Here is a 12,502-nt window from a genome sequence, read left to right as displayed (position 1 = left end):
CCGTCGCTGATTTAATCAGCGACGGTTTTTAAACGACAAACCGTCGCTCATTAAATCAGCGACGGTGTTTAATGACAAACCGTCGCTAAATGTTCAGCATAGTTTAGTTTCCTTTGTTAATCTGCGCGGTTCATCTTATTACTTCAGCATGAAATTATTTTTCTTATTTTTTTACTTCGTCAACATTGATATACCGAAGTAAAATATAATAAAAAAATATGGTGAAGCCCGTGCTTTTAAACATCCGAAGTAAAATATATTATTTTACTTCGCTTGTGTTATTACTGAAGTTATTGGTAATGTATTACTTCGTAATTTATTATTGTCGAAGTAACTACTAGTGATTATTGTCATAACATTCACATTTTTAATATAACTAGGTAAAGATATGTGCGACGCACGTGAAAATACATTTCTATTATCAATAATTGTTCTTAAAGAAATTAGATCAGAAGAGATTAATTTACAAAAAATTATATATTAATGATTTCATGCTATATTAGTCGATAGAAATGAGTAATGCTATGTGCAACCAAATTTGTACAATAATTCTTACAATTCAAAAAAATCAATAGAAATTTCATTTATCAAAATCTCATTAGATAATAACAAAATCTCACGATATAATTGTTGTAAATATCGCAGTACTATATATTAGTTGTACCTTTAGCATTATCCATAGGAAATTCAATGTAATATAATTTATACTATATGTATTATAAAATGATTGCAAAAGATATTTGTTTAAAAAATTTTATGTGTTATAATTATAAGGTTATTTTTGATTGGAAGGATTTCAAATCCATGGATTTCAATACATTCAAATGTATTTTTGTTATTTAGAGATGTAACATCATAAACTTCAAATCCACTCATTTCATGTTTATATAGTAGTATTTCATGTTAGTTATGATATTGTTCAAGTCCACCAAATAATAATGTTATTTGAAATTTATTCTACTTTATATAAATAATAATATGTAAATAAGTAATGTGTAGATTCAAGATTTGATATATTGTTTCATTGTTAACAATAAAATTATAATTCTAATCCATAAATTTGAAATCAATTTATCCAAGCACAATCTAAATAAATTAATAATTGTTGAAAAACATATTAGTAATAAATATTATAATTTTGTATAAATTAGACATTGGAGAAAATATAATATAAAATTGATATCACAATAGGTATTAAAATTAAATTTGAGAGAAGAAAAAGAATAATACATAACGTTGACCACTTATTTTATCACGTGTTATTGATTTATGAAAAATAAAAATATAATATACATAATATATTCTAAACCTTAAATTAAATTATTGCGTCAAATTTTTTCTTCTTTTATATTTTCAATTTATATTGCTTTCACGATTTTTTTTGTCATCAATTTTTTCTTCTCTTTGAAAAACAATATTCTCGCCATCTTCATTAGCACATCTTATGAGAAGAAATGTATATTCTTCTCTATTTGATGCCTCTACAAATCTCCACACAATTAAGTGTTTTGTAGAAAAAAATTTGTTTCATCAAGCAAATAAAATCAAAGAATTTTGTTATTTCAGTATTCTACAAATTATATTTATTTTTTGTAAATATTTTAACTTAATCTACAAGCAAATAAAATCAATGAATTTTGGTTATTCTATCTTCTAGACAACTGACAAAATATGATTTAATTAATATTTTATTATATTTATCAAAAAGCGTCCAACTCTTTAATGATATAACATATTTATGCAATATGGTATTTAAATATAAAAATTCAAAATTAAGATAACATAATTTTTTTTATATTTCATACTATATTATTGGAAGTATTAAATTTGTATATATTAATTTTTTTCTGAGAAACTTCTTGTATATATAACTCATTCAAAAGTTTATAGATTTACAAAATAAAACAAATCATATTCAATTTAATATTTTGTGAAAAATATATGTTCACTTCATCTACAAGCAAATAAAAACAAATAACTTTGACTTTAATTCACACTTTTATAAAATGTATAGATTTTTAATTTATAATTTACTATTATTTATCATACATAATTATTTTAATATTATAACTCATTAATTATCTCAAATTCGAGCTCACGAACTACCTAAACGAGCCGAGCTCGAACCTGAGCTCGTGAACCACTTAAACGAGCCGAGCTCGAGCTCGAGCTCACGAGCCAGCTAAACGAGCCGAGCTCAATTTTGAGCTCACGAACCTATTATCGAACATGTTCACGAGCTAACGAGCCGAACATCATTAATCTCAAGCTCGGCTCAACAAAATTGTCGAGCCCAAAATAAGGCTCGGGCTCGGCTCGATAAGCTTAACGGACGAGCCCGAACGAGCTTTTTAACGAGCCGAGATCCGAAAAACTCGCGAACAGCTCGGCTCATTTACATCCCTACCCAAAGGCCGATAAAGAAAGAGAGGAACAAAATCATAATAAGAAGGGGAACCACCGTCTTGAATGGCCAACTCGTGAGCCACAGTGTTTGTTTGCCGTTTACAAAGAAATATTAACTACTTCTAGTCTTGATTTGTCAATGGCTTTAACATCATTCGTTTCTAAAATCCATCTTTAAATAATCTCCCAGTATACCTTCACGACTCCGCTATCAACTCGACCAACAATTCCCACATCAAAGAAGGACTTATCTGGAAATCAAGCAACATTTTATACGTACCTTGAGGTGGAGGTAGCCAGCGACAAAGATTCTGTGTAGAGGGGGAATCGATCTTTTTCGTGAGAGCTCGATGCCTGAGAAATTAGAGATCGTGGGTCAGATTTGTAACCTTCAAAATGAAGTTATTTCTTGATATTCTTAAAGCGCCAAGTTTATTGTTGCAAAAATCGCTGTGTCATCCTCCAAGACATGTTCCATCACCCAACAAAAGAGATCCATGAAAGTGTGAACAATAAATCTTGCCAACAACGGCCACAAAGCAGTAAATTTCCAAACATCTTGCGCAACGTTGCAAAAGCATGAATATTATCCTCGTCCCTTTTATCACACCGAGAGCAGCTTGCGTCTACAGAAATTCCTCGTTTGGCAAGCAGAAAGCATGTAGGCAATGCTTCAGAACAAGCACGCCAAATAAAGATTTTAACGTTAGGCGGTATATTAAGGCTCCACAGTCGCTTGTAACACTTCTGTTGCCCTCCACGATCTCTATGATTTCCGTCCACATCCGAACTCCTCACCAAATTATAACCAGATTTCACGTTGTAAGCACCAGAAGAGTCGTAAAACCAGACCATCTCATCATCTCCATCTAGGTTCCCCGGTGGAACGGGACGGACTTCCTCATGGTCAATAGGCCATAGAACTTTTTGAACTATATTCCAATCCCATACTCTATATGGGCTCCTCAGATCACAGATGCGCAGATCCTGCACATCCGGTGGTCATTATCCAGGAATGAGATTTGGGTTGTCCCCAAGAAATCCAACACTCCGTCAATCCAATGGTTTGAGAAACCCATTTTCCTCATGACTGCAGCTAAACAAGACCATTCAGCCCGATCAAAGGCCTTGCTCTATCTAATTTAATAGCCTTCAAACCCATTCCTGCCCATAGCCCTCTTTCTTGATGCAACTCAAGCGGCAACCTGGCAGGAGAATGTGGTGGCTACCATGAATTAATTTTGATATTATGTCAAATTTATGGTTAATTATTTATTTGATTAACATGCAAATATAATTTTATGTCTACATTAATTCTTAAAAAAATCAAATTAATCTCGAAAATATATGACATCTCAAGATTCTCATTAAGTTGATATTAAATTATAATGAAGTACTTGTTATTTTACATTAACATATTAAGTTAAAATGTGAATAATCAAGTTATTTAATGAAAGTTTTGGTTATAAAGATTAAAAATAGTGAAGATAATTAAATTGAATAATAAGTATAAAGTGACATAAGAAAGTATAATTTGAGGAAGTTTTTCATAAAACAACATAAACTGTCTTGATTTATCACTGTTCTTCATGAGGAATACTACTCTATATAAAGAGTTTGCTTTTTAAAGACGTCTTAGCCTTACCGATCTCTCATGTAAGAACTTTTGGAAAATGTTTATAATGTTACTAAATAATTATTATATAAAGTGTTAAGTAAAGCCAAAATTTTGTCCAATGAACCGTATAATTTTAAGTAATTGAGAAATAGTCACATCATCGTTAATTATGAAATAGTATCCATTAAGTGGCTGTGGATCAAATTATGATAATCAATAGTAATTAATTATATAAAAATAATAAATTTTACCCAACGAGGATTTTTGGTAAAATATCAAAATTATATTTAGAAGGATGAATAAACATTTTAAAATTTTCTTTAAAACATTTATAAATAAAGGGACCATACGTGATAATGTTAGCTATATAAGACCTATTTTTCTCAACACTTAAGAAACGACCTGATCACAAGTAGCGTGGATAAAAGTTTGATGGTTCTTAATTTGTTGTTATACTCAAATATGGCAAACCAACAAAATAAGTAAGTGCGGTAAAGAAATGACACATGGATTTTTATGGATGTTTAGAAACTCAAGCTTCTACGTAACCCCTTCTTCCACTTAGGAAGGAATTTATTATAAAAATTTGGTTTTACAATTATTTGTAACAACTCGTTTCAAATTTATGTCTTATCAACTGATTAAGTTGAAGCTCAAAGTTAACTCTTACAAACTGTGGAGACACAATCAACAACTAATACAACACAAATATTTAGAAATAATGAATCCTTATATTCAAATTGTCGAACACTCTTCAAACGTTGTAGATGGACACGGTTGAATAGTTTGACAGAAGTCCTTGTTAATATGATAGATGTTCTTTGAAGCAAAGGTTGATGAGCAGTAGTGAATATCAGTATGAAGAAATCTTTTAGAGAACGTGAGCTTGAAAAATTGCTTCGAATACGTGTTATTGTAATTTTCATAACTTCAGCTCTTCTTGGCATTCTAAATTTATAGTTTTTTTTTTACTTTTGCCCGTTCAACGTTTAATTGCATCTCAATAAATGAAAATTAATGCAAAAGCATTGTTGTTGTTATCCTTTTTTTTCATAGTACACTTCAATAAATGGGTAATTTGGCATTTACCATATATGGAAAGAAACGGTTGCTGACAGCAAAAAGTAACCAGCTCTGCTCTATGCATTTTTTGGGAGACATTATGACCTGATTTCTTGTTTATAGTGCAGGATCAGATAGTCAACTTTTTCTGATAAATTAGGTGAGATCATTGTAATATGTGTGGCTTATATTTGAAGATATCTTACTTAACTGTTTTCAAATGTATTTTGGTACGGTGAATGGTTGAGTAGTCCTTATGCTACAGACTTGTACGCTTGAGCAGTTGAGTATAAAAAATGATCAGTTAAGACTGAAATGGTTGGATAACTTTGCATCTTGAGACCGATTGAACGACTGCTTCTGAATATTTAGTAGGGTGGTCGAGTATTTGTAATACATTGCAAAGTAAACTTGATATAGTACAATAAGTTATTGTTTATATGACATATAGTCATAATTCATGTATTTTGTTTTCTCCTATGGTGAATGTCATATTGTATGTGAGCCAAGTGGGAGAATGTAACAAATATTTGAATTAGACAAATCAAATCATATAATGACCAACTTAAAATTATAAACAGAAGAAAATAAAATTAAGCAGTGGCAATAGTCTAAGTTTTTGACAGAAGATGCATGTTCTGTTTCAACATTAGATCAGGTCTTTCCTAATTGTAGTCTAAGCACTCGGATCTTTCCTGATTTTATTTCGGGGTTGGATTGGTGGTGCTCGGGATCGACCCGAACCTTTCAAGGGACATTTTGTTATTTATCAAAGATTATTCATTGTCAAAATGTCGATAAGTAAAACTTATTATCTTCCCTTAATTTTGAACTATACAATGTTTATAAATTTAAAAATAATATTCAGATTTAACTTTTAAAAATGAAATTATATATTTCATAATGTGATTTATTTAAGCCAAATATATACTATTTGTCTAAAGTTGTCAGACATGTTAACTCGCCACTTCGATGTTGGCAAAACCTTAACCCGACCTAACTCGCCACGGGTTACGGGTTAGGCCGGCCAATTAAAAAAATTTAAAAAATTAGTAAAAAATATATTTTAAGAAATCATTCATAAATTATTATAAATAAAATAAATATTTCAAAATTAATCAACTGATAATCATACATAAATCATTATAAATAATATAAAAATTTAACAGTCGTACATAAATAATATAAATATTTCAAATTTATCTATAATAATATACATTAAAAATAATATAAACCATTCAAAACTCATCACCATATATAAACATTTCAAAAATCATCAATAATATATAAAAAATTGAAATAATATAATAGTTTTTTTAAAAATAATTGGTGGGCCAACATCCCAACCCATGACCCAAGCAGACTGGCCTGTTTATTCCCGCCTTCAAACCTGCCACTAAAATAGTGACCGGTCCATCTATTTTTCATAGCAGTGCGGGTTGACCTGATGAACATGACCCATTTTAACAAATCTACCTCTGCCCTCGAATATATATAGGGTGCACTTTCTTTTTCACTCGTCCTAAATCTACCTTAAAATAATGGTTCAATCGATCAGATAAGTTCAAATGGATGATTAGACAGAAACTATATCATATAAAATAAAAAAAATAATATTTTCAAAAAAGTTTAAAATCCAAATAATCATATATATATACACACACACATATATATATACACACATATATACATAATCAAAAATAAAATTAAAACAAACTAAATTAAAAATGGTGAACCAGTCCAACCGATTTTTAATCGATTCACCGGTTTAATATCGGTCCGACTATTTATTGATTAGTTTGGATATGTGACCGGTGAAACAGTTTTTTAGCGTTGTTCGGACCAAACTCAAGACCAGTTTTCGTTCGACCGACTATTCCGATCTGATTCTAAAAACATTGTTCCAAATATATATTGTAAGATCCAAAATGCAATAACGTAACCCAAATGTATGCAAATTTAGGAAAAATGAAATATGAGTAATTAAATTGTTTTAATTGCATGAATGAAATATGATGTACATGATTACATGTTTAAAGGTAATTTTATACTAGAATTCATAAAACAGTGTTTTAAAGGTTATTCGAGACGCGATCGAGGAACGGAGACCGGAGACCATATAAAGGAAAATATTTTTATTAAATGATTATTTTTAATTATTTAATATATGGTATATTTTAATATATATGTTCGAAAATGAGGTATTTTGAGGCGTTTTTAGGCGTCGAGTCGTATTTTAAACCGACAATCAATTTTTTGTAAAACATAAGGACTTTTTGAGAACTCGGCTAATATGTTCACAAACTTTCCTTAACAAAATATTTAACTATTATCTAATGAGCTTATTATACTATGTTAATAGACCTAAACTTGCACCATATATTATATATCAAAATTAAGCTAACAAACCCTACCTACACACACACAAAACACACGCCCCTCATCCTAGAAAGACACAAAGACTCTACATCAGCAACACAACCACACACACTATTGGAACATTTCATGTTCACAATCTTGATTTTGATGTTAACAAAACTTGCTATTTTTTTCTAATGATTTACCTTGGTGCACAGGTAGCTGGAACTGATCATGCTTCTAACTGATCAGTTAAGCGAGGTAAACTGAAGAGATCGAGACGTTAATCGAAAAGACCAACTGATCGACCAAACTGAATCAGTTCAACTGACAAATCAAAGAACAGTTTAACTGAATCTTTAGCTAATGGATGATTCAGCAGAAGATCTTCAGAGCCCGACCAGCTAATGAAGAGTTCAATTGATGAAAAACTCATCTGACCAGTTCACCTGAAAGAGTGAAATCAGTTTGACTAACGAGTCAACTGATTTCATCAGTCCAACTGAAGATCAGTTAGGAACATCAGTTAGGAATCATTCAGTTGCAGATCAAGACAAGCTTATCTTAGTGAATTCCAGCTACGCACAAAGATACAAATATCTGTACGATCAAAGGTACAATAATGGACGTTGCAACAAAGATTAAAGCCGAGAGATTCCTGAAGGCATGTCAGAAAAGTCAAGACACATATACCAGGGAACGCATTCAAAGCTGCAACGATCACATGTGATGAGTCTTGAAGTACGGTCTCAATGCCTCTATATATATAAGCATAACAAGATAGAGCATATACTAGAGTGTGTGAAGAACAAAAGAAAGGGCAAGCTTATTTATTTTTCAGCTTACAACAAGCAATCAGCCCAGAGATAACATTAAAACGTGTTACCAGCTTAGTTTTGAAGCATATTTCCCTCAGTGTGTGAGAACACTTTTAGGTAGTTTTCAGAATTTAGTTCTAACACACACACACACACACACCCCACCACTCAAATACAATCTTGCACAAAGACAATAAACTTGTGTATGTAGTCTTTCTCACATAGACGTTAAAGAAGTGTTGACTGGAAGGTGTTGCCTTCAGTCAAGTCTAGGAGTTTAGTTAGGCAGTGGTTAAGTCCTAAGTTGGGTGAGTTTGTATAAGTAGTTGTATAAATCAAAGTCTTCTAGTGAATCCTACCCGAGGTAGTAGAAGGGGTGACGTAAGAACAATTGAAGTCTCCGAACATCCATAAATATATCTCGTGTATTTAACTGTTTAACTATTGTTTTCAAACTGATTTAACTAGTTAGAACATCTGTCGGTTCAGTTCTCACCATAACTGAACTAATGAATGCAAAAACTAATATACTCTTTTTCGATTATTCAGTTACACATGATATACAAATATATCAGTGTTTCTTAACGAATGATTATTTCGAGTGTTTTCCGCTTGGTTCTATACCAAACTCGATCTAATTCATCGGTGTATATATTCTTAGAACATGAGCTATTGTAGCTCTTTGAGAATATTTTGTTTGAAGCACCTCAAGGTGCTCTGCAAACGATCCTTCACACACACACACACACGATTTTGGGAGAGCAACTCACTTGAATTTGAAGAAGAATTCAGCAAGCTTCTTCCCCTGCCTCTCCGCCAACGTTCCTCGCATCGCAAGTCATTTTTCATGCGTAATAAACGCAAAGGCACTCCTCAATATTCCTTTGTAACGCCCCAGATTCGACGACTGTCCTCACTGTATCAAGACGGGTCTTTCCAGCGTGCTTATGTCCTCACTCACACGCACCCTAGGAAACTTCCCAGGAGGTCACCCATCCCAAAATTGCCCCAAGTCAAGCACGCTTAACTTTGGAGTTCTTATGTGATGAGCTACCGAAAAGAAGATGCACCTTCGTGATATGAGTAGTACCAATCAAATTTTTTAAGCCCTCTTCAACTGTACAATCCATTACATTGAACAGTCTTGGAATCCCTCTCATTCCCGTGTGGGTCGGTTCATTCATGTTCCCTCCACCTAGAAGCCTGCCAGGAGCCGCTCATTGTGCGTGCAACTGATGGCACCCACGATCACCCCCCGCCCTCTTCAGCCCCGTGCCTCACATGCCCACCAGCTTCCGCTTGGTTCGTCCCCGAACCACACCGTACTAAGAGAGGTCGGCTCTGATACCATCTGTAACGCCCCAGATTCGACGACTGTCCTCACTGTATCAAGACGGGTCTTTCCAGTGTGCTTATGTCCTCACTCACACGCACCATAGGAAACTTCCCAAGAGGTCACCCATCCCAAAATTTCCAAGACGAGTCTTTCCAGCGTACTTATGTCCTCACTCACACGCACCCTGAGAAACTTCCAGGAGGTCACCCATCCCAAAATTGCCCCAAGTCAAGCACGCTTAACTTTGGAGTTCTTATGTGATGCGCTACCGAAAAGAATTTGCACCTTCGTGATATGAGTAGTACCAATCAAATCTTTTAAGCCCTCTTCAACTGTACAGTCCATTACATTGAACAGTCTCGGAATCCCTCTCATTCCCGTGTGGGTCGGTTCATTCATGTTCCCTCCACCTAGAAGCCTGTCAGGAGCCGCTCATTGTCCGTGCAACTGATGGCACCAGCGATCAACCCCCGCCCTCTTCGGCCCCGGGCCTCACATCCTTCACTCATATTTTGCACCATATTATATGTTTTAACACTTGATTGCATGAAAAACATGATACACTTTGTATTTTTTTTTGTTTTTATGGCATAAACATAACAAAAATAGGGTTTTATTTTTTTAAACCTCTTGTTTATGATGCAAAAAGGGGCTGCGATGATAGGGACATGAAAAAAGATGAATTACAGAGGGTTTAGGGGCTAGACAAGGCTGCATAAGGGATGGACATGGATGGTAATGAAAGTGAACAAAAATTTGGGTTAAAGGAGGTTAGGGTTTCGACCAAGGTTCACTAGAGAGGCACAGCTCTTAGCTCATGTTAGGGCATGATCGAGAGACCTAAGGGGGCTGTATGATGGTCCTAGAGTGGCTGCACGAGGGCTGGTTCGAAGGCAAGGGGGTTGGGACGTAAGGCTTGGGCGTGCATGGCTTGGGGCGATCGACTTTGAGGGCTGCGGCTTTTAGGCTTGTTAAGTTTTGTCCAATAGGTTCCCTAGGGTTCAGCCATAGTCGTAGGAAGGGCTCATAGGGGCTGGTCTTTTTGGTTGAGGGCTAGGGCCGAAGAGGTACATGGCAAGTAAGCTTGGGTTTTTGAAAAATATGGGTAAAATTTCAGTAGTAGTTCATGCATGTTTAATGGTTTTAATTGGATTGATTTGGGTTATATATGGTATGGTTAGGTGTTAATAAATTATGGTTCAAGTTTTGTAAGATTTGGTTAAATTTCGAGTCGACTCGGGTTAAAATCGAGATGTACGTCTAAGTTTAAAAACGAATTGAGAAATTAGTCGGGGAGCTTAATTTTACGTATAAGAAATATTTGTAGGTGTATTTTAAGATGTCATGTTAAGTTTGGATAGATATGGGTCGTCGTTTTAAGGTCTAAGGATAAATTGGGAAAGTTAGGGTTTCAGGGACGAAACGATCATTTTACACCTGAAAAATGTTAGACGTTCTGGCAGCGTCCTGAATACTATAATGAATGTTAAAGTGTTTATTTCAAATGTTCATGGAATTTTATGACGAAACGTTAATGCCAAAAGGTATGTTGCATGCTTGGTTTAAAAGAAAAATGATTTATATATGCATGAATTTGTGTAAGTGATAGAAATACAAAAGGTTGAAGGAGGTAAATTAATTGTGAGTAATACGATGATATGATGATATGTAAGATCAATACTCATTTGACGGGTGAGAATGTCGCTGATGTCCACGCCACTTGGTATCATGATTGTACGTAGATGGATCCATCTACCTACAACTGATACGAAAATCACAATTAAGGATCCAGATCCAATAAAAAGAGAAATATATATGTATATGATGAAGGGAAAGAAAAGCATGTGATGAAAGGAAAATGATTAAAGTTGATGTTCATGAAAAGCTATATTGATTAAAAGTATTTTCATCGTTACTTGTGAATATATATATATATATAGATATATATATATACACACACACACACACATATATATTACTCGTTATCATGATTAAGGTTTGCTGAGTTAATAGACTCACTAGATATGATCGATGCAGGTGAACATGATGTTGATGAATGACTTGATGGTTGAACTAGCTGGACTGATGTGCACACAATCCGAGGACCGTTGCTAGTTCTCTGCAATTATGTTTATGATTTAAGATTACTTTAAAGATTTTATGACTTTTGATGTTTTTGAGTAGTTTTGAGGGGATTTAAGATACTTATACTTTATTTTGGAAAATGTTAATTTTAGGTTTGATTGACGTTTACGATTTTACGTCTTGAATTGAGTTTTGGATTTTCAATTGGTGAGTTGATTTTAACTAAGAAAAAAATTCTAGTATATTTTAAAGAAAAACGAGTAGTCGACGTTTCATATAGTCAATCGATCTGACTAGTTCAGCCCGATTCTAAAAACACTATCTCAAGTATATATAATCAAGTGTATTTTTTTAGTAATATTTATTTTATTCTTTTACTAATATACTTATTTTTAATTATTATAAAATATTAACTATTTTCAACCATTTTCTATATTATAATTAAAACTCTCAAGAATATAATAAAAATCTGTTTGCATAATTGAATTTTTCAATGAAATGCTTAATTGTTAAAAAAACTAACAGGTATATAGATTTGGAATAAAGATAATATACAATATTCGTACAAATTAAATTAAATGATTTTAAAATGTCAACATTATTCAAAATAATTGTGTAAATCTAGAAATAGAGTTAGTAAATAAAGCAAATCGGCATTTGTTCCATCAATTTTAAAATATATGGCACGTTTATTAGATTTCACACAGAAATCTTGTTTCTCTGGTTTAAAGTCAAAAGTCGTTAGCCTTTTTGAAAACGTATCACAATAACGCAATATATGAGACATGTGAACACGATTTTGCGTCCTTACAAATTTGG

Source organism: Primulina eburnea, chromosome 4 (assembly GCF_022965805.1).
Source record: "Primulina eburnea isolate SZY01 chromosome 4, ASM2296580v1, whole genome shotgun sequence".
Classification (NCBI taxonomy): Eukaryota; Viridiplantae; Streptophyta; class Magnoliopsida; order Lamiales; family Gesneriaceae; genus Primulina; species Primulina eburnea.
Note: the sequence above shows the minus strand (reverse complement) of the source record.